This window comes from Schistocerca serialis, chromosome 5 (assembly GCF_023864345.2).
Source record: "Schistocerca serialis cubense isolate TAMUIC-IGC-003099 chromosome 5, iqSchSeri2.2, whole genome shotgun sequence".
Classification (NCBI taxonomy): Eukaryota; Metazoa; Arthropoda; class Insecta; order Orthoptera; family Acrididae; genus Schistocerca; species Schistocerca serialis.
Genome location: NC_064642.1, coordinates 141,776,936 through 141,802,104, shown reverse-complemented (window position 1 = coordinate 141,802,104; position 25,169 = coordinate 141,776,936). Strand labels below are relative to the sequence as shown.

The 25,169-nt window shown below is 43.3% G+C and overlaps 1 protein-coding gene across 2 annotated transcripts in view; it reads left to right on the top strand.

Annotated features, from left to right (window-relative positions):
- LOC126481506 (b(0,+)-type amino acid transporter 1-like) overlaps positions 1-25,169 on the top strand; it is a 438,794-nt gene that overhangs the window by 253,972 nt on the left and 159,653 nt on the right. The window lies entirely within an intron of this gene.

The following is a 25,169-nucleotide window of genomic DNA, read 5'->3' as shown; positions in this document are numbered from 1 at the left end:
TTTTTCCTTGACTTGGACCGTGAATCCTTGCTTCTTGCCAAATTTCACGATTCTAGGTCAACGGGAAGTTCTCTTTGGTTTTTGAAGAGTGAAGAATGAGTTTGCTAGTATCGAAACAAGTGACACAAATCGCCGTATCTTTTGATTGCACTGAAGTAGAAGCTTAAATTTTTTTACTCCACGAGGGACTTACAGACATTAGTGACGTGAATCTGAACTCAACACGACTACCCAATCCTGAGAAAAAGAGTTCTTAACAGTCGGACAGCAGACAGACGTAGACGGACAACAAAGTGATCCCATAAGAGTTCCCTTTCACCGGTTGAGGAACCCCCCCCCCCCCCCCCCCCCCCCAAACAAAAAGCGCCATCTGTTGGTTCTTTGGTGCACTACGCCGTGATGATTACAGATCCGAGTTACGAAGATTAGCAGATGATTTTAGATAAAACTTTAAATTACTTTGTTTTTCCATGATCCGATTTTGATTGTATAAAACCTATACGTTCCCACAAGCTACGCTCAAGTTACCCGTGAAAAGCCGCGAAAACTAGTTCAATAGTTTTGGAGACTAGTCTGCACAGATACAGACACGGTCATTTTACAGTTTTGTTATTAATATAGATATACAGATAATGCTTTGAGTACTTTCTTCGGATCTTCATCAGTGCAAGCAGTTGTTTTCTACAGTCCCTCGCCTTTTAAATGCTTTTCAGTAGTAAACGTCCAGTCATTGTAGTTGGTCATATCAGCCGACTTTTCAAAATCAAATAGTGGCTGTCCACCCAAAGTCATCTTGAACACATTTAGCTACTTCAGCTCACAGATTTTGAATTTTTCTGTACAGAAACATGATACGAACAGAAGCGCAGTATGGTAACTCACGAGAAAATGCGACAGTTAATGCCACGCGGGTATTAGAGATCTTGACTTACAGTTTCTGAACAAACGATCCTTCATATACGAAGAACCTCTGCACATCTCTTCATGAGCTAATAGCCTATTGAATAAGGACTTCGACCAATCCTTTCAGAGATCATGAAACTGACTTACTTGTTAGTAATGAATGAATTCACACAGAGCATATTATCAGTAGCACAGACTTTCAATCCTATCTACCATATGATAATTGAAAGACAAATAAAACAAGAAAAACAATGATCTACTGTTATACACACTGTCATCAAAAAATAAAATAGTTGTTAAATAGTTCAAATGGCTCTGAGCACTATGGGACTCAACTTCTGAGGTCATTAGTCCCCTAGAACTTAGAACTAGTTAAACCTAACTAACCTAAGGACATCACAAACATCCATGCCCGAAGCAGGATTCGAACCTGCGACCGTAGCGGTCTTGCGGTTCCAGAATGCAGCGCCTTTAACCGCTCGGCCACTTCGGTCGGCAAAATAGTTGTAACTGAGTGTAAATCACAGAAACTGTAGATGTAGGTATGTGTCGTGCAGTGAAAAATCACAGCTATGTCTGTCATTTGGTATTATTACTTCTTAATTTGACTGGCACAGCAAATAATCGTATCCATTGCTAACCATGGTGACGGCTACTCGGGTATTCCGCAATGTTCTCTTCGCGAAATTGTGGAGGAAATGGCTTGCAGTAACTGGCTCACCTGTGTTTCTTGTAGTGGTCAGCCAGTGATATTTCCTTGTCTTTCTTTTAGCTCCTTTGTCGCTTTACTTGTGTTTTAATCTAATGTAAAGCTACTTTTACTCTTTCTACGTTCGTGTGAGGTGGGAACGAGTGCATGGCTATGTAACAATTTTAGAGATTTTATCCACATTCGCTTGTTTTAATGTGCGTAAAGGCGCTGATAACCTCGCCGTTGAGCGTCCATAAACTCCAAACACTCAACATACACGAAATCGGCTTGCCGTATTGTCTTCCTCCTCCTTTCGGATAACAAGTCAAATGTGTAGCTGTGCCATCTGGATGACCGTGATGATATTGGAATGACTTGAAGAAACTTTCGTATTACGTGCAAAAAACATACAACGGCACTGAAAAGTGAATGTACTCACTCCTATGTATACGACTTCCAATAAAAGAAAATCACAACAACACGGCAATCTTATGCCATAACAAGAAAAGAGAGGGAATGCTCACTATCCAGCAAGAATATTTCATACAGAAGGCCATAAATAAAGCAAAAAAAAACATACTCAGTGAGCAAAAGAGCAATTACAGATTAATAATATTCAAACCAATTCACAGTTTATCGTAAAAAATATAAGAAGTAAAAATGGAAAAATTCCCATGATCCCACAGTCAGCCCTAAAGTATTTGAGCACGAACATGTGCAGTTTGCTACACTATAGGTTACGTGCAGTGACATGTTTTAATGTAACCTGTTAATTGGAAGAAACATGAAACCTGTACTATATGCATTTAGTACAAGGGGCAGACGAATTAAAACGAGATGGATGGAAAGAAAGTAAGTAAACTATTTATTATTTCAAAAATAATTGCCGTAACTGTTGATATGAGGTCTATTAGAAAAGTATCAGACTTTTTCTTTTTGCGAACACCCGATGTATTTGAATGTAGACCACTTGCATGAGCCGACCTTGAACCTTCGTGCACGTGCGTGAATATTGTCCCTCTTGTCGATAGCGTCAGTTGCTGCCAAGCAGCAGTTGAGTGAGGTATTGTGTAGTGCTCGCGTCGATTTTTCATTGCAAGGGAAATGACGGAACGACCAGAGTAGCGCTACTGCATCAAATTTTGCCAGAAACTGAGCGACAGCCTGGCGGAAACCTTTCAGAAGGTTCAGATGGCTTTCGGTGACGATGCTCCGTACATCACACGAATTAAGGAGTGGCAGAACCAGTACAGACGACTCCACATCGGTTGAGTGGGGCCACACACTGGTCGGCCATCAACATGCCGAAATGACCAGGTCAGTGCCAAAGTGAATGTTGTGGTGATGCGGGAACATCGTGTGACTATCAGATTCCACTGTAACCGAAGATTTGGCCATGAAGCGAGTATCAGCAAAAGTCGTGCCAAAGCTGCTGATGGTGGAACAGACCCAAATTCGTGTTGAAGTCTCACAGGACATGCTGACTCCACAAACAGTGGCCCCGACTTCGTGAACACCATAATCACTACTGACAAGTCCTGGCTGCACGGGTACGACACGAAAACCAAGTCTCAGTCGTCACAGTGGAAGCATTCCTCTTCCCCAAGACCAAAGAAGGCCTGCCAAGTGCGCAGCAACGTCAAAGTGATGCCGACTGATTTGACTCCCACGGTGTGGAACACCACAAATACCACAAGTACGCACCACAACGTCAGTCAGTCACCAAAGATATTACAGAGATGTCCTCCGTCGCCTAGCTGATGGTGTGCGGCGCAAGAGACCGGACTTGCGGCCGACAGGAAATTGGCGCCTTATCACGACAAGGTTCCAGCACATTCCTCGCACTTGATTGAGATTTTTCTGGAGAAAAAACCAGATTCCTCTGCTTCAACAGGCTCCTTACTCTCCTGACATGGCCCATGCGACTTCCGGCTGCTCCCCAAACTCAAGAGGCCAATGAAAGGAACGCGATTTCAGACAAGAAAGGACATTATGGCAGCAACGACAGCTGAGCTAAACTCCATTCCGAAAGAGGCTTTTCCTACGTACTTCCAACAATGGCGGCACCGTTGGGAGAAGTTGTGGAGTCCCAAGGAAATTATTATGAGGGTGATAGGTTTCCAACGCTCCAGCTTACCTAGGTTTTTTTCCCTGCCAAAGATGGGATACTTCTCAAATAGACCTCGTACATTTATCGGACTGAGAGACAAGGCGGTCAATAGCCTCGTGAGAACATTTTTGTGATCGCCTAGGGAATAATGATTGTACCCAGGTGTTCACCTCTTCATCTGTAGCAAATCTATGGTTACGAATGTCTTTCTTCACGGCTTCAAAAGTATGAAAATTGCATGGGGAGAGATCGGAATTCTACAGGGTGGTCCATTGATCGTGACCAGGCCAAATATCTCACAAAACAAGCGTCAAAAGAAAAATCTACAAAGAACGAAACTCTTCTAGCTTGAAGGGGGAAACCAGATGGCGCTATGGTTGGCCTGCTAGATGGCACTGCCATAGGTCAAACGGATATCAACTGCGTTTTTTTTATTTTAAAGTAGGAACCCCCATTTTTATTACATATTCGTGTAGTACGTAAAGAAAGATGAATGTTTTACTTCCTGGCCGATTAAAACTGTGTGCCCGACCGAGACTCGAACTCGGGACCTTTGCCTTTCGCGGGCAAGTGCTCTACCAACTGAGTTACCGAAGCACGACTCACGCCCGGTACTCACAGCTTTACTTCTGCCAGTACCTCGTCTCCTACCTTCCAAACTTTACAGAAGCTCTCCTGCGAACCTTGCAGAACTAGCACTCCTGAAAGAAAGGATATTGCGGAGACATGGCTTAGCCACAGCCTGGGGGATGTTTCCAGAATGAGATTTTCACTCTGCAGCGGAGTGTGCGCTGATATGAAACTTCCTGGCCGATTAAAACTGTGTGCCCGACCGAGACTCGAAAGCTGTGAGTACCGGGCGTGAGTCGTGCTTCGGTAGCTCAGTTGGTAGAGCACTTGCCCGCGAAAGGCAAAGGTCCCGAGTTCGAGTCTCGGTCGGGCACACAGTTTTAATCGGCCAGGAAGTTTCATATCAGCGCACACTCCGCTGCAGAGTGAAAATCTCATTCTGGAAACATCCCCCAGGCTGTGGCTAAGCCATGTCTCCGCAATATCCTTTCTTTCAGGAGTGCTAGTTCTGCAAGGTTCGCAGGAGAGCTTCTGTAAAGTTTGGAAGGTAGGAGACGAGGTACTGGCAGAAGTAAAGCTGTGAGTACCGGGCGTGAGTCGTGCTTCGGTAGCTCAGTTGGTAGAGCACTTGCCCGCGAAAGGCAAAGGTCCTGAGTTCGAGTCTCGGTCGGGCACACAGTTTTAATCGGCCAGGAAGTTTCATATCAGCGCACACTCCGCTGCAGAGTGAAAATCTCATTCTGGATGAATGTTTGAGTTGGACCACTTTTTTCGCTTTGTGGTAGATGGCGCTGTAATAGTCACAAACATATGGCTCACAATTTGGGCATTTTCATCACAATAGCCATACTTCAACACGATATCGACCTTTTCCGCAATTCGTAAACGGTCCATTTTGACACGGGTAATGTATCACGAAGCAAATACCGTCTGCACTGGCGGAATGTTACGTGATACGATGTACTTATACGTTTGTGACTATTACAGCACCATCTATCACAAAGCGAAAAAAGTGCTCCAACTAAAACATTCATATTTCTTTACGTACTACACGAATATGTAATAAAAATGGGGGTTCCTATTAAAAAAAAAAAACGCAGTCGATATCCATTTGACCTATAGCAGCGCCATCTAGCGGGCCAACCATAGCGCCATCTGGTTTCCCCCTTCAAGCTAGACGAGTTTCGTTCTTTGTAGTTTTTTCGTTTGATGCTTATTTCGTTAGATATTTGGCCCAGTCACTATCAATGAACCATCTTGTATGAAGGCTTCCCAGCGAAACTTCTGGAGGTTAGTCGAAACAACCATGATAACTTGAGGACGGACATTGTCCTGCCTGAAAATGATTCTGTTCGTCAACATTCCTGGGTGTTGGGATTTCATAGTGAGCTTCAGTTCTTGCAATGTGTCCACATACTTCTGAGCATCAGTAGTGGCACCGTGCTCCGGAAAGTCAATGAACAGTGGGCTCTTGGAGTCAGAGAAAAAGGAAAAGGTCATAAAGACTCTACCGGAGTTTCTGTGCACGGCTTTGGTGAAGGAATTTCGGAAGGCTGTGTGTAGTAACTCTGCATTAGTAGGACTGTCATAGATAGTATTTCCCTTGCCATCGCGCAGAGAAGGCATTGATTACGTCTAGCAGCTAGCATACTGCACATACGACCATAATCTCTTTGGATTTTCAGCTAGGTTTCGAGGCAAAGTTTCGTTGTGGGGAACTATTATAAGCACCTCGCAATGAAGTCCGGGCTGAATTTCGAGCTTCTGTAGAAATCGCCAATTATGGGGATTTTGCGTTCAAATTTGGGATGCTTTTTCTCGATGTTTCCGCAGTGATGTTCTGACCTGTTTTGTGTACCATTGGGATCAGCGCCTTCGTTTGTTAAATTATTCCCTCGAGGCTTCGTCTTGACCGCCTCCCGCACTCTCGTCAGCAGATTTCGGCAATATGCTCCTGATGACGGTTTGCCTCTTATGAGCATAATCTGTTAGCACCACACCACGAGCGTCTGAGATGGCCTGCCACTTCGGTTTTCTTCATTCGGCATGAATCGTTGAAGCGTTGTTCCCAACGCAGTTTTGATTTGGGTCCTTTCATGCCATGTCAGGTGCTCCAACCCAGTGTGTATCAAGCCCTAGGATATACCGAAAAATTCGGCTATCCGTCGTAGTTTTGTGGATGTCATGCGTTGAAATCATCTTGCAGAGTGAACCGACATCGACACGGACGCTAGCAATTAATATGGCACTGGTTTCGGGAAATTATCGAATGAAAATAAGTCGTATTACAGAAGACACTGGAACTTATAATTTTTGTGTGTTAAGATGGGCAGCTGCTGAATCTTTACTGAAAATTGCTTTACAATTGTTCGGCCTTGGAATTATGAATTGGAGAGAATGAGTTTTAAGTGTACCAGGTAATTAATGGTCATAACTGCACTATCAACACCTTTTCTTTAAAATCAAGCATCGTACGGATCTAGTTTCCAAAGAAAATTAGAAATATTGTAATGTAACAATGGAAATGCAATGGAATGCTCTAAGTGTCATAGTTCAATACTCAGCAAAGATAGTAAAAGGTTATTCTGCTTTTGCGAAACTGTATGTGGTCATTATTTATCACGTACTGCATCATTTTAATCAAATCTTCATATTCTTTTCTTCACAGATGTGGCTTGTAACATCCGGGGCAGATAGTTGCATTTTCTTCAAGTCCTGTAGTCGTACATATTTTCTCGTCCGCGGTAGTGTTCTCGCTCACCGAGCTCGGGTTCCCGGGTTCGATTCCCGGCGGGGTTAGGGATTTTCTTTGCCACGTGATGACTGGGTGTTGTGTGATGTTCTTAGGTTAGTTAGGTTTAAGTAGTTCTAAGTTCTAGGGGACTGATGACCATAGCTGTTAAGTCCCATAGTGCTCAGAGCCATTTGAACCATCTTTTCTCAGAACAGGATACCTTCCCAGGACTCCTAATTTTAACTATATGAGCCTTATATTCGTCAAACCGTAGCCACCGTACTTCGCGTATGTTTGGATTTCCTGTGTTTATATTACAATGTGCTGCATTCTTGAAATCTAAGAAGTCAGATGCCTAAATGTTATTGACGATAGATGGCTTTATTTTATCTTGATTGCTATATAATTTCCTGTACAATTTCCGGAACAATACAGTTAATAACTCAAGAATAAACATTCCGTCTAGTTATGATGTAGGTTAGCGATCAGTAATGTGTCTTGCCTCCTGTGCTGGACGAGCTTTTGCAGGAATACATTTATTGCTAGAAATTATGTATTCATACCCTACATTTTTCAGGTTTTTCCTCGTTGATGCCTTTAATTCGTTGTTTCTTTCCACTGTTACAATCCTCTGCTGCCACTGCAATTTTATGCGTCCCTGAGGACAAAGCGCGAGAAACATAGCCTTTCAAAAGTTGATAGCAGTGGCTGTTAAAACGTAGACAATCTGTTGATTACATGGCACTACATTTTCATTCGTGGCAGTCTGAGCCTTTTTTGGATGTTAGTGAGTTTGATACCCAGATCCCATTTCACATAAACTTCAAAATTCCTTGTTATGGCACATAGTCTTATTTCAATTCTTCAATTTATATTGTCGGAAAGCTGTGAATAACACCGAAAATTAGTGAACCGGATTCATCAATTTTTCTTCTATTGACCTTTTACATGATTATCCTCTTATACAAAATATCGAAAGGACTTTAAACCGGTTAGTATCTACCGGAATTGAGTAAGAAGGGTGCCCCTGTTCATAATACTTTTCACTGTCCACCACAAGGTGTAGAGAAGGGTATTTGAGGTCTTGTTGATTGCAGAGCCTGGGAAGTTTTCAACCAGACATCAGGCGAGCTGGTTGTGGGGCAGAATTTTTGATAAGGGACTACCAGTGTCGGCATTTGTCTTAAAATGAAGAAAACGTCCCGAAATCCGTGGTTGTATCTAGGGTTCGAAACTATTTTTAATTGCTTTCTGGGGCAATATGTCCCAGACAAATATAACGATACCTTGTGTGTGTCGGTGTATCTGTGTCTGTCTGCAGTAAACAGTAAATTCGATCAGTTCCTCGACATAATGCAGTTTAGATAAAGCCTACGAAGAATGCCTTTGAGAAATCTGGAAGCTTCCATAAGGATAAACAAATATGTCTGACAGTGATGCAGAAGAATGAAATCGACGACCATATTGTACAAGAACAGTGGTTCGTTGTTCAGTTTCTGCGCCACGTGAACAACTTGGACACATGTTAATGACAGAATAATTGAGCACGAAAGTTTTAACTACAACGTTTTTAGAACAAAAAATATAAATAGCAAATGACTGGCGAAAAGTTTCTTGAACAGCCACGGATGAGCGTATAATGCCGCTTGTACTGAGTTTGTGTCTTGCTCACGTGAACATCTTTATAAACAGGAGGGTGAACAAGAGTTATCAGTGAACAACAGAGCTAAGTACTAATCTGTTTGTAATAATCTCTATAATAGTAGTTAGGAAAGGTAAAACCAACCAAGAGCAAGTTAAAAATAACGCCTGAGAAACCCATGAGTAAGTGATTAGTCATTGTTGTTACGCTTTCGTAAATTCAAAGGTCTGCATTGTGTTAAAGTTGTGTATTCAGACCCAAACTTATCTATTTTCTTTAGAAGACACATTTACTTGGTGATTACTGACTGGCTAAGAACAACATGCGTAAGTCGCTGGAGTGACGCAACATCACTTACGTGGATGTGTACAGCTCATCCCTTGTAGATAATCAGCTGGTCCTATGTTCGCCACGTACCTTGCATGTTACTTATAAAGGAATAACAAGAGTTTTAAGGAAGCCGGTCTTCATGGCATCTCATCACACTGATGCTTTATGGATGCCCTTCTTAGTTGAATTGCAAGAATCAGTAAGTTCCAATCGGTCGCGAAATACAAACCACAATGAAAATCAGAAATGTTGTCTTTGCAACAATTAGCTACACCTTCCACCTGCTTCTCTACATAGATGCCTCTCCGACTTAGACATTTGTTTAGCGTTGTACAAATTTTCCATTACCCTCGTCATGAAAGGCAGTCGCCTGTGCCTTTCGCTAATTTTCTACGCTAGTCTGCACCTCGTTGTCCGTGCCAAAAATTTTCATAGCCAGCGGTTCGTGTGAGCAGATTTGAAGAGCAGAGGGAGCCACTTCCGTTCTGTATCACTTCCTGTCGAAAACGTTGCAGCAGCGTCTTCGTTGCCCCTGCAGTGTGCGGCTGAGAATTGTCATGAAGAAGGAAATCTATGACAGTTACTTTGTGTGGGGTTGCATGAAATCAGCCGAAATCTCTCTGTGGGCACCCATAGTTGATGGGGGCCTCTATTTTCTAGGAATTTTTGCGTGCTCACTGTGCGCTCAGAACTGAAAAGTGAAACGTGACACGATCGACGGACATACTATAGCAACTGCCCAACATCTCTGTGCAAAGCTTCATCGGATTTTCACTGTGGTTTCCGTTTCGCGAGAGATTGTAACTTACCCACTTCCTCGTATATTCGACGTGCTTGTATTGTCATTTGGGTGAAGGCAGATTTTGTCAGTTAAATTAACCGTATTCAACTGTCGTCTGTCAGAGTTAACTTATCTATCGATGCTCTAGACCTATTGTCAATATTGCATCGAGTTTTGTGGTTGTTTATTTTTTTCTTTTGGACTTGTCTCCGTGTTCACATATTTCAATGACTTCTTCTTTATATAGCCATGGATAATAGTTCGTAACTGTAGATAAAATTTGTCTTTTAGAAGACATCAGTTCATGGTTCCTGCGCTGAAGGACATATTCTTTTACAGCTGATTTTACTTCTTTCCGTTGTGAGATATTCTAACTGAGAGCTGGAAAGCATGTAGGCCTAATATTACTGTTAATTTCACGGTCGTCACCAGCCCAAGTCCTTCCTAAAGTTAAAAAAATACTCAACTGGAAAATGTTGAATATCAATTTTAAAAAAAAAAAAGAGTGACTGAACTACGCAATTTAGCAAGAAGAACTATTTAGGAATGCATAAGTTAGCCACTTCACGGCCGTTAAGGAGAATCTCAAAACCAATTAATTTTTTAATGAATCATGGCGTCAAATATTGATTTTAAAATAAATTTAAGAGTAAGGTACTAAATTAACGTGCGATAAATAGCGTACAGGAGGCAAAATGTTATCATTTATGAGAATTTTTATTCACTGAAGAACAGTAAATTGAGGGATGACTAAAAGTACCTGGTGCCTGATCAACAAATTAAATTACTGTGTCTTGCATGAGTGAGATCTCGTAAGACGACCTAATTTGGAATGAACAAAAAAAAAAAAAAAAAACCACAAAGGAACAGGGGGAAATCATACACTCTTTCGTTCACACTGGATCCATCCAACAGAAAAATGAAATCACACACGTACGAAGATTCAATTACACTCACATTCTCACTAGAGATATGTTCGCTAGAGCAATCTCTTCATATCTGTGGTGGACCCTGCACACCACGTGGTTCCAAAGGAACAAAGCAAGTTACGATCAACGTAACTATCGAACATAATCATTAGCTAATACTGGAAACTCGTAGCACAAACTGACTGAAAACATGACGCTTCAGTTAAGCTGAAGAACTTAAATATTTCAACGAAATTTCACTTAGGCAAAGTGCGACTCTACATTCATCCTATCTCCGTCCTACCTTAGGAGCTACATCCGAAATTACCAAGAACCAAATGAAGAGTGACCGTTCTCCACCGAGCTTCTCGCGATTACCGGTGCAACGCAAGCTACCAGAGAGGTTTGCATCCTGCACCAACCTGACAGACAAACCAACCTTACACTGGACTCGCATTCGGGATGACGACGGTTCAATCCCGCGTCCGGCCATCCTGATTTAGGTTTTCCGTGATTTCCCTAAATCTCTCCAGGCAAATGCCGGGATGGTTCCTCTGAAAGGGTACGGCCGACTTCCTTCTCCGTCATTCCCTACTCCGATGAGACCGATGACCTCGCTGGTGGGTCTCTTCCCCCAAACAACCCAACCCCAACCCAAACCAACCTTGGACCAAAAGGGATAAACCTCTCTGCCCGGGTACCGGGATCCTATGTTGGTCATCCTGTGTTCCCCTCCTAAAGAGAAGCACGTATCTCCTGTTGTCAGCAGACGACAACCAACTCTGCTCCCACCACAAAATAAACCCAGAAGGATACGAAAAGACATTCATTCATCTAAATTCACTCACACACAAGGTAAATTGAGGGAGGAACATGTTGATAATGAAACGTAAAATGGAACATGATATTAAAATATTAATGCAATGCTACAAAATCGATGCATTTTACGTCGCATAGACCTAGTGTTACACTTAGTTCCGCTCCTGGGAAGGTTAACAAGCACAACCGCAATTGTGCGGTGAACCATGTGAGCCGTAATTGAACAAAATTAAGGAACAGTCTTACGAAACGACTCTGCCGAGTCCACAGTTATATTTTATACACCACAAATGACGGTAGGAGGGCATTTATCCTAAATGGGTTCTCATTACTGCGAGAGGTTTGATAAAAAGGACTTTGCACTGTTTGGAAAATGCAAACAACCCATGGGGCTGGAATGCAAAGAGAAACAATCACACACACCCATACCAAATTATATTTTCCACTGCAAACAGTGTCCACAAAGATTACTGCTTACTTGGCAGAGCGTATGACCTCACTCGTAGACGGCTGAGAAATCGCGAAAAATACATTAAACTGAAAATTCAAAAAATAGATAAAATTTGTTCACATGTAGAGGTATTCTTTCGATGTAGAAAGTTGAGAACAGTTAATTAATTATGAGTTTATGTGAATGAAAAAATCGCCTATTTCACCGCAAAAGAAAACTACAGTTCAAACATCCACATCTATACTGAAAAGGTGCAAGTATGATTACGTATCTGAAAGCAAAAAGCTTAGTCCCTACTTTTGACCCACATGAGAATGTCGCTGAATAATGACACAGACTTGCAAGTCTCCAAAAACCGCTACAAATAAGAAATTTAATAATACGTTAAACTAAAATATTTCCCTGAAATTTGTTTTCTACGTTTTCAATGACTTTGCTTTCTTAATCGTTCGAAAAGGACAGGGTTCTTTCGTACTAGCACCGCCCATTTGCACACAAAGTACTTTCCACAAACATAGCAGTTAATCACGCACACAGAAAAAATACATTCGAAATGACTGCCATAATTTAAAACGAACGTGCAAAAACTGAAACAGAATTAATAAACACAATCATGGCTTACTTATAAAACATTCCAAAAATTGTACCCAAACCATGGCAACTTACCTACACTCTCTCTCTCTCTCTCTCTCTCTCTCTCTCTCTCTCTCTCTCTCTCTCTCTCTCTCTGTGTCGTCCTTACCTAGTATCGCCGACAGTGCCAGACAACCGGACGTTGTTCAGAGGTCCCACTTTGAAAGCGCGATGGCTGGAAACTAAGAGTTTCTAGGTCAGCATCCCAAGTTGGCTAAACCAGACTACAGACTTCAGTCACCGGCGCTAGTGTTTACAAGGCCACTGATAATAATGAAATCAGTACTGGCGCTAAGAAGAAAAATAAAGCGGAGAATGGCATTGCTTCCCATGCTGTCCTTGATGTTCTTTATTTTTCCGCAGGTGATATTTCGAATTTTTTCCTTATAAAGGATGATAAATTCAGTCATGGTACTGGATGGCTTACCGTGCCTGTTGTTCGTTGTGGAAGTATTGAGAGTATTCGTGGCCTTAGAAGTTGAAATGAAATGATCGCATGGCATTGTTGGCCGGGAGGCCCCATGTGGGGAAGCTCGGCCGCCGTATTGCAAGTCCTTTTTAGTTGACGCCACTTCGGCGGCTTGCAAGTCAATAATGAAATGATTATGAAGAACACACAACACCCAGTCACATCGCCGGGAATCGAACCCGGGGCCCCGTGCGCGGGAAGCGAGAACGCTACCGCAAGACCACGAGGTGCTGACGCCTTAGAAGTTTAACAACAATGACGTAATTACTTACCGTACTCTCTGTATACATAAATTATTTGTCGGACGGGGTGCGCAGCAATCTGCAGTTGTTTGCTGATGATGCTGTGGTGTACGTTAAGGTGTCGAAGTTGATTGACTTTAGAAAGATACAAGATGAGTTAGACAAAATTTCTAGTTGGTGTGATGAACGGCAGCTCCTATAAATGTGTGGAAAGTGCAAGTTAATGAGGCTGAGCAGGAAATACAAACCCATATTTTTCAGATACAGATTTAGTAGTGTCTTGCTTGACACAGTCACGTCGTTTAAATATCTGGGCGTAACGTTGCAACGTGATACGAAATGGAACGGGCATGTGAGGATTGTGCTAGGAAAGACTAATGGCCGATTTCGGTTTATTGGGAGAATTCTAGGAAAGTGTGGTTTATCTGTAAAGGAGGCAGAGTTATAGGATGCTAGTGCGACCTATTCTTGAGTACTGCTCGAGTGTTTGGGACCCGTATCAGGTCGCATTTAAAGGAAGATATCGAAGCAATTCAGAGGTGGGGTGCTAGATTTATTGCAGGTAGACTCGAACAATACGTAAATGTTACAGAGATGGTTCGGAAACTCAAATGGGCATCTCTGAAGGGATGGCGACATCCTTTATGTGGAACACTATTGATAAAATTGAGAGAACCGCCATTTGATGCCGGACGATTAGACTGCCGTCAATATACACTGCGCGTAAGGACTACGAAGATAAGATACGAGAAATTAGGGCTCATACGGAGGCATATAGACAGTCTAATTGTCGTCGCTCTATTTGCGAGTGGAACAGCAATGGAGATGACTTGTAGTGATGCAGGGTATCTATGTAGATGTAGATACACATTCAGGTCAAACACAGCCGCACATTCTGGGTTTTATCACAGGATTAGAAACAAGAGGGATACGGGTACACAAAATATAGATGCAATAGTTGTGAACACACTATTCGTTTCCTTCCTTGAGGCTTGCCACCATCGCATACAGACAGTTAGTGGCAACGAAACACAAAAATAACTTAACGACGACACTTAACTATATGAATTGTCTGACGGATTCGTTTCAGTCCTTTACAGATCTGTAGACTTGACATATTTTCTTTACTGGTGCATAAGAAGACCTTCATGAGATAATTGATATCTGACAGATCACAAATTTCAACTCTCCCCACAAATTGTTACACTGAGTTATTTATGGTGGTTACTCGATTACTACTGAGACTTAATGAGATCTTACTCACTGGATATTACATTTTTATGTTTTGTGAAGTGCATATTTTTGTATTTCTCGACATTTAACGTAGGTAGCACACATTTTGTGCCACACTGAAATCTTATAGAGATGTGAAATAAACCTATGGAAGGCTATCACTGTCGCCTCCCACTGTCGCTGTGCAAAGCGTTGTGACTGCCAGTTCTTGATTAGGAAAGTGTGTAGCAAAACATTCCCCCTAATTTAAAGCTCAAATAAAAAGTAGATGGATGAAAAGAAGGAACAGTATTCACATGAATCATATCTTTGGAGTGGGAAGCTTTATTTATACATGTTGCCACAGTCAAACTGTAAAGAAAGTGGAACTAGGTAAAAAAAAAGAGACCAAAGAGCATTCGAACTCTACAACACATTAATGCAGTAAGGCGTTCATTTCAGCGGTCTCCGAAGAGAGATGCTCGAAAAAGCGCTAGAGCTCTTTAGTTACCGGATGGAAGTGCACGTCGAATTTTACAACAGCACTTGTGATTTAATTCGTATAGGATGATCGTTTTTCAACAACTGTTTGAATGTGATCAGCACCATCGTGTGAGGTCGTGTACAAACATCCTTGAAATTGTGCCTGAAGTTGCTGTGGTTCTTTGGAGTGACGAACCGGGTTCTCCATGTATCACACAAGCAAGGTCTGCATCACAGTTCGGGGGTTGTAGTTTCGAACAACTTCTCTGATGACATCGTTGTTTTTGTTCTTATTTCATGACTTCTACTGCACTAAGCATAATACGCATGTTTTCTCACCCTGTTCGTGACCTTTCTTTCTTGTGTTTTGTGTAGTCAATACAGCGCCAGCGAAGCGTTTCCGACTATGCAAGACTGATTTTTCCAGCGTATATGTCTACTCTGTCTCTATCGAAAGTTTGTAACCGCTATTCTGAAACACTTTATATGTATTATTCGTGATAATACAGTTTCTTTATGTTGATACATCTGATTTTTATTTGAACGTTAAGTTAGGGAGGACATTTTGCCGCATCCTGTTAATTTTTACTGGCACGAATGGCTTTCCTGTTCAAAAAGTGTTAGAATGGCCCTAACTAAAATTAAGAGGAGTTTTTTGGCTCATTTGGAGATGGTATAGAGATGTATACCATATCCGAATTTCCAATTTTTTACGTGACTTTTGCGGGGGAGATAATTTAAACTTACGCTTCCTAAGAGTAATATTGACGGAACTGTGAAAAATACTATTCTCCAAATCTTATATATGTCAAACATAGTGTTGCGTAGGGTAGCTGCGCGGTCTTAGGCGTGTGTGTGTGTGTGTGTGTGTGTGTGTGTGTGTGTGTGTGTGTGTTTGTTTGTTTGTTTGGCCCTTAGCGTAAGTTAGTTTAAGTTAGATTAAGTAGTGTGTAAGCCTAGGGATCGATGACCTCAGCAGTAGTTTGGTCCTATAGGAACTTACCATCTACTTCAAACACGGTGAGATGCACAACTTTGGAAAGATTCGTTACCGAGTGAAGTTTTTTGGTAATCGAGAGGAAAAAGCATATCCGTGGGTAAGATGACTTATTCAGTTTTTCCCTTGGTAAAATAATATGCCTACTTCCAATATTTGGAAATTACACAACACCGCCGGCCGGAATGGCCGAGCGGTTCTAGGCGCTTCAGTCTGGAACCTCGCGACCGCTACGGTCGTAGGTTCGAATCCTGCCTCGGGCATGGATGTGTGTGATGATGTCCTTAGGTTAGTTACGTTTAAGTCGTTCTAAGTTCTACGGGACTGATGACCTCAGCAGTTAAGTCCCATAGTGCTCAGAGCCATTTGAACCATTTTGCATAACGCCTCATGTACAAGACAAAAGTATTTCACGCATTCAGTCTTTCTGCAGATACGACGTGGTAAGTTAAAATCAGTTTCGCCAAAGGGAAAATTTTATCCGTTTGAAACAAAACTTTGGTACTAACATTAAGAATATAGATTTTTAACACGTTTAGAGATCTATACCACACGTGAATTTGGAAGTGTTCGGTGATGCCTTTATACAACAGAGTTTTCACAGCACTGTGGCGCCTCTCTGCAGACAGTGCTTGCCTCGACGAAAATGCAACTTTAAACCTTTAATGTCAGATGACAACTAATTAAACCAAACAATAACAGACTGATGTCAGTGATACTGGACGGTCATCGTATGATCGCTTCCGCTACACCGCATGTGGAGGGATGGATGTTACCTGTGCTTTATTCAACAACTGGCGACTGTTTTTTGTTAGAGCGATCTATGATGTACGACGGTTAAAAGAGGGGCTAATTCAGGTCCAGATTCTGTACAGAATCTGATACGGACTTCCTCAGACTTCGATCTTTCTTCAGTTTTAGTGATTTCAGTTGTTTCTCAACGCCACTGACACTAATATTTACATCATTCTTCTTTGCAGTAGTGTAAGAATTAAACTGGGCTAGTGCTCTTGCATTTTTGTAAAGGAACAATTTGAATCAGAATTTAGTACCTCCACTTTCGTTTTATACCTTGTTCCTGTCTTACCCATGAGTGTATAAACTGTTGGTTCCATCGACATCTTTTACGTACGACTAGATTCTGAGTTTTCTGAAATATTTCGATATGATTCTGCTCCGGAAATCATTGACGTCTTCACGCTCTGCTTTCTTCACAGCCAGACGCGCTTCGTTCAGCGTCTCACTATTTAAAGCTCTGCATCCGTTTTACACGTATTAAGCTGTAGTCGCCTTTCTTTAGCAGTTCTTTTAAAGCGATTGTGTGCCAAGGAGGGTTTTTCTTATCAGTAACTATTCTGCTGGGTACATATTTATCCTGTATTTGGCCAATTATTTTCCTAAATGTGAGGCACTGTTTCTCTACGTGCTCTTTCCCAGAGCTAAATGTTTCGAGTTGTTCTTTGAGATATGACTCTCTCTCTCTCTCTCTCTCTCTCTCTCTCTCTCTCTCTCTCTAGTAGCGTAACATGCAAATAATCTTACTATTTTTTAGTTACCCGTTTGTGCGAGGGTTATTCGGAAAGTAAGGTCCGAATTGCCGTAGCTAATCAAAATTCTCGCAAACACGGAAACGCGCATGAGCACCGACTCAAGGCATGCCTTGCTCATCAAGCAACGCAGTCTGCATTTATCTTGTCGCAGTTTAAAGAGTCAGTTCAAAATGATTAAAAAATTTATTAGCCCGCCGAATACGAAATACGGTCAGTGAGAAGGTTTCAGACAGCAAGGAACGTTGCAGCAGCGGAAGTGAGGTGTATGTATAGACCCAATGCAATGAATGGCAGCAAAATGCGCAAATGGGTGAGAGCTTTCAAGGGCCCACGAGAAAACGTCCATGATGATCCGCGATCACGCAGATCACCAGTGATCTCAGAATATGCGGTCAAAGCCGTGGACGAAAATATTCGTGAAGATCGACGTGCGATTTTCACTTCTTCCGCTACCTAAAGGTACACTCCTGGAAATTGAAATAAGAACACCGTGAATTCATTGTCCCAGGAAGGGGAAACTTTATTGACACATTCCTGGGGTCAGATACATCACATGATCACACTGACAGAACCACAGGCACATAGACACAGGCAACAGAGCATGCACAATGTCGGCACTAGTACAGTGTATATCCACCTTTCGCAGCAATGCAGGCTGCTATTCTCCCATGGAGACGATCGTAGAGATGCTGGATGTAGTCCTGTGGAACGGCTTGCCATGCCATTTCCACCTGGCGCCTCAATTGGACCAGCGTTCGTGCTGGACGTGCAGACCGCGTGAGACGACGCTTCATCCAGTCCCAAACATGCTCAATGGGGGACAGATCCGGAGATCTTGCTGGCCAGGGTAGTTGACTTACACCTTCTAGAGCACGTTGGGTGGCACGGGATACATGCGGACGTGCATTGTCCTGTTGGAACAGCAAGTTCCCTTGCCGGTCTAGGAATGGTAGAACGATGGGTTCAATGACGGTTTGGATGTACCGTGCACTATTCAGTGTCGCCTCGACGATCACCAGTGGTGTACGGCCAGTGTAGGAGATCGCTCCCCACACCATGATGCCGAGTGTTGGCCCTGTGTGCCTCGGTCGTATGCAGTCCTGATTGTGGCGCTCACCTGCACGGCGCCAAACACGCATACGACCATCATTGGCACCAAGGCAGAAGCGACTCTCATCGCTGAAGACGACACGTCTCCATTCGTCCCTCCATTCACGCCTGTCGTGACACCACTGGAGGCGGGCTGCACGATGTTGGGGCGTGAGCGGAAGACGGCCTAACGGTGTGCGGGACCGTAGCCCAGCTTCATGGAGACGGTTGCGAATGGTCCTCGCCGATACCCCAGGAGCAACAGTGTCCCTAATTTGCTGGGAAGTGGCGGTGCGGTCCCCTACGGCACTGCGTAGGATCCTACGGTCTTGGCGTGCATCCGTGCGTCGCTGCGGTCCAGTCCCAGGTCGACGGGCACGTGCACCTTCCGCCGACCACTGGCGACAACATCGATGTACTGTGGAGACCTCACGCCCCACGTGTTGAGCAATTCGGCGGTACGTCCACCCGGCCTCCCGCATGCCCACTATACGCCCTCGCTCAAAGTCCGTCAACTGCACATACGGTTCACGTCCACGCTGTCGCGGCATGCTACCAGTGTTAAAGACTGCGATGGAGCTCCGTATGCCACGGCAAACTGGCTGACACTGACGGCGGCGGTGCACAAATGCTGCGCAGCTAGCGCCATTCGACGGCCAACACCGCGGTTCCTGGTGCGTCCGCTGTGCCGTGCATGTGATCATTGCTTGTACAGCCCTCTCGCAGCGTCCGGAGCAAGTATGGTGGGTCTGACACGCCGGTGTCAATGTGTTCTTTTTTCCATTTCCAGGAGTGTATTTCTCAGCAACAGGCGCTTCGCAACAGATGACGAAGTGAATGAAGCAGTTAAAGACAGCTTATCCTCACAGGCGGCAGACGTCTGTGACTTATGGGTGCAAAAGCTTGTAGAACGTTATGACAGATGTTTAAACAAATATGGAAACTATGTAGAAAGATAGAGAAGCATGTAAGGAATCAAATGACCACAGTTTTGTCAAAAAATCTGCGATGGTTTCTTTTATAAGAAGTCGGACCTTACTTTCCGAATAACCCTCATACTTTGGCAATCATCGTTAAAAAAAAGTAGTTCAAATGGCTCTGAGCACTATGGGACTTAACATCTGTGGTCATCAGTCCGCTAGAACTTAGAACTACTTAAACCTAACCAACCTAATGACATCACACACATCCATGCCCGAGGCAGGATTCGGACCTGCGACCGTAGCAGTCGCGCGGTTCCGGACTGAGCGCCTAGAACCGCGAGACCACCGCGGCCGGCAATCATCGTTACATCTGGCCATAGTCGCACAGTGTGCGGAATGTTCTTCTGTTGTGAACAAGAGAGGAACAAAAATGTACTGGTATAAACTCCAAATCTCTTTTCAGTGTCTAGTGGATCGAGGGCTCGTGCCGCTATTCGTGGCGATTCGTCCGTCAGAAGCGGGCATTGGCAGCTCTCTTGGTACTGTTCGAACGGAGAAGGCTTGTGTGCCAGCACTGCGTTTCAACCTCCCCACTCTCTCATCATACAACACAAATATGACAAGAGGCTAAACACACATCGTTAGCCTTTCCAGTAGACGGAGACAGTGTCCTGTAGGCTGCCAAGTACCGGTAGCAATGTTACTGAGAGCAGCTAACCCCGCTGTGGTCAGAAACCAGATAATTCCTCATTCTGTTGCTGCTGATGTTCGTGCTGCTGTCGCTGCTCCTACTGCTGCTGTCAGGAGAGTTTAGAAAACTGAATCGAAAGTAGAAACATAGGAAACTTGGCTGTAGTGCTCCCATCTACACACACAGTTCAGGCCACTTGGTCCATGCCACTCTATTGCATTATCAGACCTAAACGCAGTTTGCCACACGTTAGTAATGAATTCCGTTGCTGGGACAGGCAATCGCTTCTGGTCCGGCTGTTTGTGGAAGCGTGACACGAGCGACTAATTCCGCTGATTCTCGCTGCATTCTGACTGTTTTAGTGTGGGTGAGGGCTGATGTAGCCTGCCTGGCCCTTTTTCACGTTTTTTTCTGTAAGCTTTCTGTAAGATATTGTCTGTATGTGAGGAAACTGAATATAAAGTTTTCAAAAACTTTCTCCTCTTGTAAAGTCACTTCAGATATAATGTTGAATTGCTGAGCAGTACTGACTGTTGGTTGGCTCTGTCTTACGCGTGTGAACAGAGTTGTCAAATAAAACGTTAAACTTAATGAAATGCAACTTTTGAAGTAAAGAAAATCAGTATAATTACATGCCAAAAGATGCTAATTGTGCATTCTGTGAAAACTATGTAACTATAACTAACTACCGAAGTACACTACTGGCCATTAAAATTGCTACACCAAGGAGAAATGCAGATGATAAACGGGTATTCATTGGCCAAATATATTATACTAGAACTGACATGTGATTACATTTTCACGCAATTTGGGTGCATAGATCCAGAGAAACCAGTACCCAGAACAACGACTTTTGCCCGTAATAATGGCCTTGATACGCCTGGGCATTGAGTCAAACAGAGCTTGGATGCCGTGTACAGGTACAGCTGCCCATGCAGCTTCAACACGATACCACAGTTCATCAAGAGTAGTCACTGGCGTATTGTGACGAGCCAGTTGTTCGGCCACCATTGACCAGACGTTTTCAGTTGGTGAGAGATCTGGAGAATGTGCTGGCCAGGGCAGCAGTCGAACGTTTTCTGTATCCAGAAAGGCCCGTACAGGTCCTGCAACATGCGGTCGTGCATTATCCTGCTGAAATGTAGGGTTTCGCAGGGGTCGAATGAAGGGTAGAGCCACGGGTCGTAATACATCTGAAATGTAACGTCCACTGTTCAAAGTGCCGTCAATGAGAACAAGAGGTGACCGAGACGAGTAACCAATGGCACCCCATACCATCACGCCGGGTGATACGCCAGTATGGCGATGACGAATACACGCTTCCAATGTGCGTTCACCGCGATGTCGCCAAACACGGATGCGACCATATTGATGCTGCAAACAGAACCTGGATTCATCTGAAAAAATGACGTTTTGCCATTCGTGCACCCAGGTTCGTCGTTAAGTACACCATCGCAGGCGCGCTTGTCTGTGATGCAGCGTCGAGGGTAACCGCAGCCACGGTCACCGAGCTGATAGTCCATGCTGCTGCAAACGTCGAAGTGTTCGTGCAGATGGTTGTTATCTTGCAGACGTCCCCATCTGCTGACTCAGGGATCGAGACGTGGCTGCACGATCCGTTAGAGCCATGCGGATAAGATGCCTGTGATCTCGACTGCTAGTGATACGAGGCCGTTGGGATCCAGCACGGCGTTCCGTATTACGCTCCTGACACCACCGATTCCATATTCTGCTAACAGTCACTGGATCTCGACCAACGCGAGCAGCAATGTCGCGATACGATAAACCGCAATCGCTATAGGCTACAATCCGACCTTTATCAGAGTCGGAAACGTGATGGTACGCATTTCTCCTCCTTAGACGAGGCATCACAACAACGTTTCACCAGGCAACGCCGGTCAACTGCTGTTTGTGTATGAGAAATCAGTTGGAAACTTTCCTCAAGTCAGCACGTTGTAGGTGTCACCACCGGCGCCAACCTTGTGTGAATGCTCTAAAAAGCTAATCATTTGCATATCACAGCATCTTCTTCCTGTCGGTTAAATTTAGCGTCTGTAGCACGTCATCTTCGTGGTGTAGTAGTTTTAATGGCCAGTAGTGTAGATAACGAACGTTGCGTGAAATGAATTGCAATGTTTGACCAAAAATATTCACAAAAAAATAGCTGTGTGAATTTACCAACACTGTTCACTGAAAATTAACGTACTTGTGAGCATGACGTCTGACAATCCCGACTACACACTGTTTGTTCAAGAAAACCAGGTAAGATCTGTTCTGAAATGTAAGTGACTTACCTCTTGCTCAGTATGCTGTTTTTGTGTCTGGAGTACTGACGTTTTCGAAAGCAAATACAAATCAGCGGTGCAGCCTCTAAACCTGAACCATCTTTTCTAATTTTGTTTGTTTGTCAGAAACAATGTGTAACTGCGTGTGGCGTAAGGTGCAATGCACACACTATAGAATATTTGAAACTTTACTATGAATCATGGAGGTGGGTTTTACTCTAAAGAACATCGGTTTTTAGAAATCAAACTCTGATTATTGACAAAGAGACTGCACAGCATAAGGAGACTAACAATTACAAAATCTCTCATCACGAAGAGACAACAAACATACCTTCAAAATTCTTCCAAAATTTTTTCCATCAGTGTAAAGAACAAGGAAGTATCATAAATAAGTTCTTATCTGTGTAGAAAAGTGTTCCAGATAGTTTCTCTCAGATTCACTAACAGCAGATCTCTTTCTCCGAAAAACTCAACTGCTCTCTTCTACGCCACCAATGAGGATGTCCATGCACTGCACAACAGACTGTACTTACTCGTGCAGTGCGCTCATTAACCTCTGTTCCACCGGCCGGTTTGGTCGAGCGGTTCTAGGCGCTTCAGTCGCAGGTTCGAATCCTGCCTCGGGCATGGATGTGTGTGATGTCCTTAGGTTAGTTAGGTTTAAGTAGTTCTAAGTTCTACGGGACTGATGACCTCAGCTGTTAAGTCCCATAGTGCTCAGAGCCATTTGAACCTCTTTTCCAGTACAGTAAAGGTATATAATTTACAATAGCAGAAAACATATGTATGAGAACCTTACAGTTCTTCTGTATTCTGTATGTTTTAAAGTTTAATACTGTCTTCAATAACCCAGACAGTATTTAGCCTTCACTTACATTCATACTATAACAAGAAGAAACATACGGTACTATTTCTGCGCCCAGAGTAGCCTCCCTCCTTCCTCTGGCTCTTCTGGGTGAGCAAATAAACAATATTTTTTCCCCAGATTGGATCCCTTCGCCCGAAAGCTTGAGACGTAGGTCCTAGGAGGCTGAATTCGCCACCCGGGTCTTTTATTACTCGTGAAAGTGAAAACTGGTCAATAAACAACCTTGTGAGTCTCCCACTTTCCTCACTAGTACAGTTATCTTCATATGGACATATACTTACACTAATGTAGGGGAACAATTCGACGCTCCTAGTACAAACTTTAGAACTTAATCTCTTCTAAGTACGAGTAAATGTCCAGTAGCGAGTGTTTAAACATCACAGGAATACTTGGGAAAAAAAAGGGAAATAATACAGGGAGAGTATGTAGGGTAGTTTACGTTCGAGTTTAGAAGCTGACTGATCCCCGGAGGCCATAAATTTTAGAAATGGACATTTTGTTATAATTAAAGATTTACAACAAATAATCAATATGCTACAGTTCAAATCAGTATTCACATTAATCACAAGCGGCTACCATAAGCCCCGTAAACACGACGCCGACAGCGGCGTCCCCTCGAGCAGGTAACAAAGGAACAACCTTCAAACGGCAATTAGCCTAAACCGGAAACAAGATATATTTACACTCTTGCATAAAGAAAACTTTACATATCATCATTTACTTAAATGAGATCAACGCTCGAGCGAACTTTCTTTGCCGGCCGGAGTGGCCGAGGAGTTCTAGGCGCTACAGTTTTGAACCACGCGACCGCCACGGTCGCAGGTTCGAATCCTGCCACGGGCATGGATGTGTGTGATATCCTTAGGTTAGTTAGGTTTAAGTAGTTCTAAGTTCTAGGGGACTGATGACCTCAGATGTTAAGTCCCATAGTGCTCAGAGCCATTTGAACCATTTTTTTTTTAACTTTCTTTTATTTTACTAACAGACCCAATTTTTTTTAAAAAAAAGGGGAAACTATCTTGGCCAGTGTTCATTAAAATAATAGAAGTACTTAACTAAAATTGTCCAAAAGGGACAACTGCACTATTAAAGATGAATACACAGTAAAATTTTACTTAAAACTTTAACTACTGAATGATAGATCTAAAAATCCATAGCTGAACACTACAGTGCTTTTGCTTTAAGGCAAGTACAAGAGCAAAGACAATGCATCTTTAAGAAATGCACTCAAATTACAAAACTTAGTTGTCGCTATTTAATCAGACGCCAATGGAAGTTACTGGTAAACAGGCATCACCCATTCCTTACCGTGATATTACAAGAACGGATTTTCACCATAAAATTCAGTTACGTTGGAACGCCTTGGTCCTGGTTCCCATATAGCTTTCGATTCACCTGAAGCCAGATGGACATTTGAAACGAAGGGTCAGCATCTCCTTCCGTACCATGGTGATCTTGTAGTTTCGACACCACAGAACAACACTTTTCTAGGCTGCACCCACCAGGCTGGAATTTAGTGTTTACTTCTATGCTCCGCCCAACCTCTGATGCATACTTCGAGCCAAGGCACAACTCTGCTTTACTGCGAAGAGCACGCTGCAAAAAGTTCAAATGAATTCACCAGCATGACTCTTAAATCGTGGGTTATATTGGGAATTTTTCTTACAAAGTGACCTTACAGCCAAAGACCAACAGACGACGTAATTCCCGCAACTTCACACATGCGAGCGGAAGCGAGCTGCGTAGAGACGGTCATTTCTATCGCTCCTGAAGGCTTCGCGCAGTCTC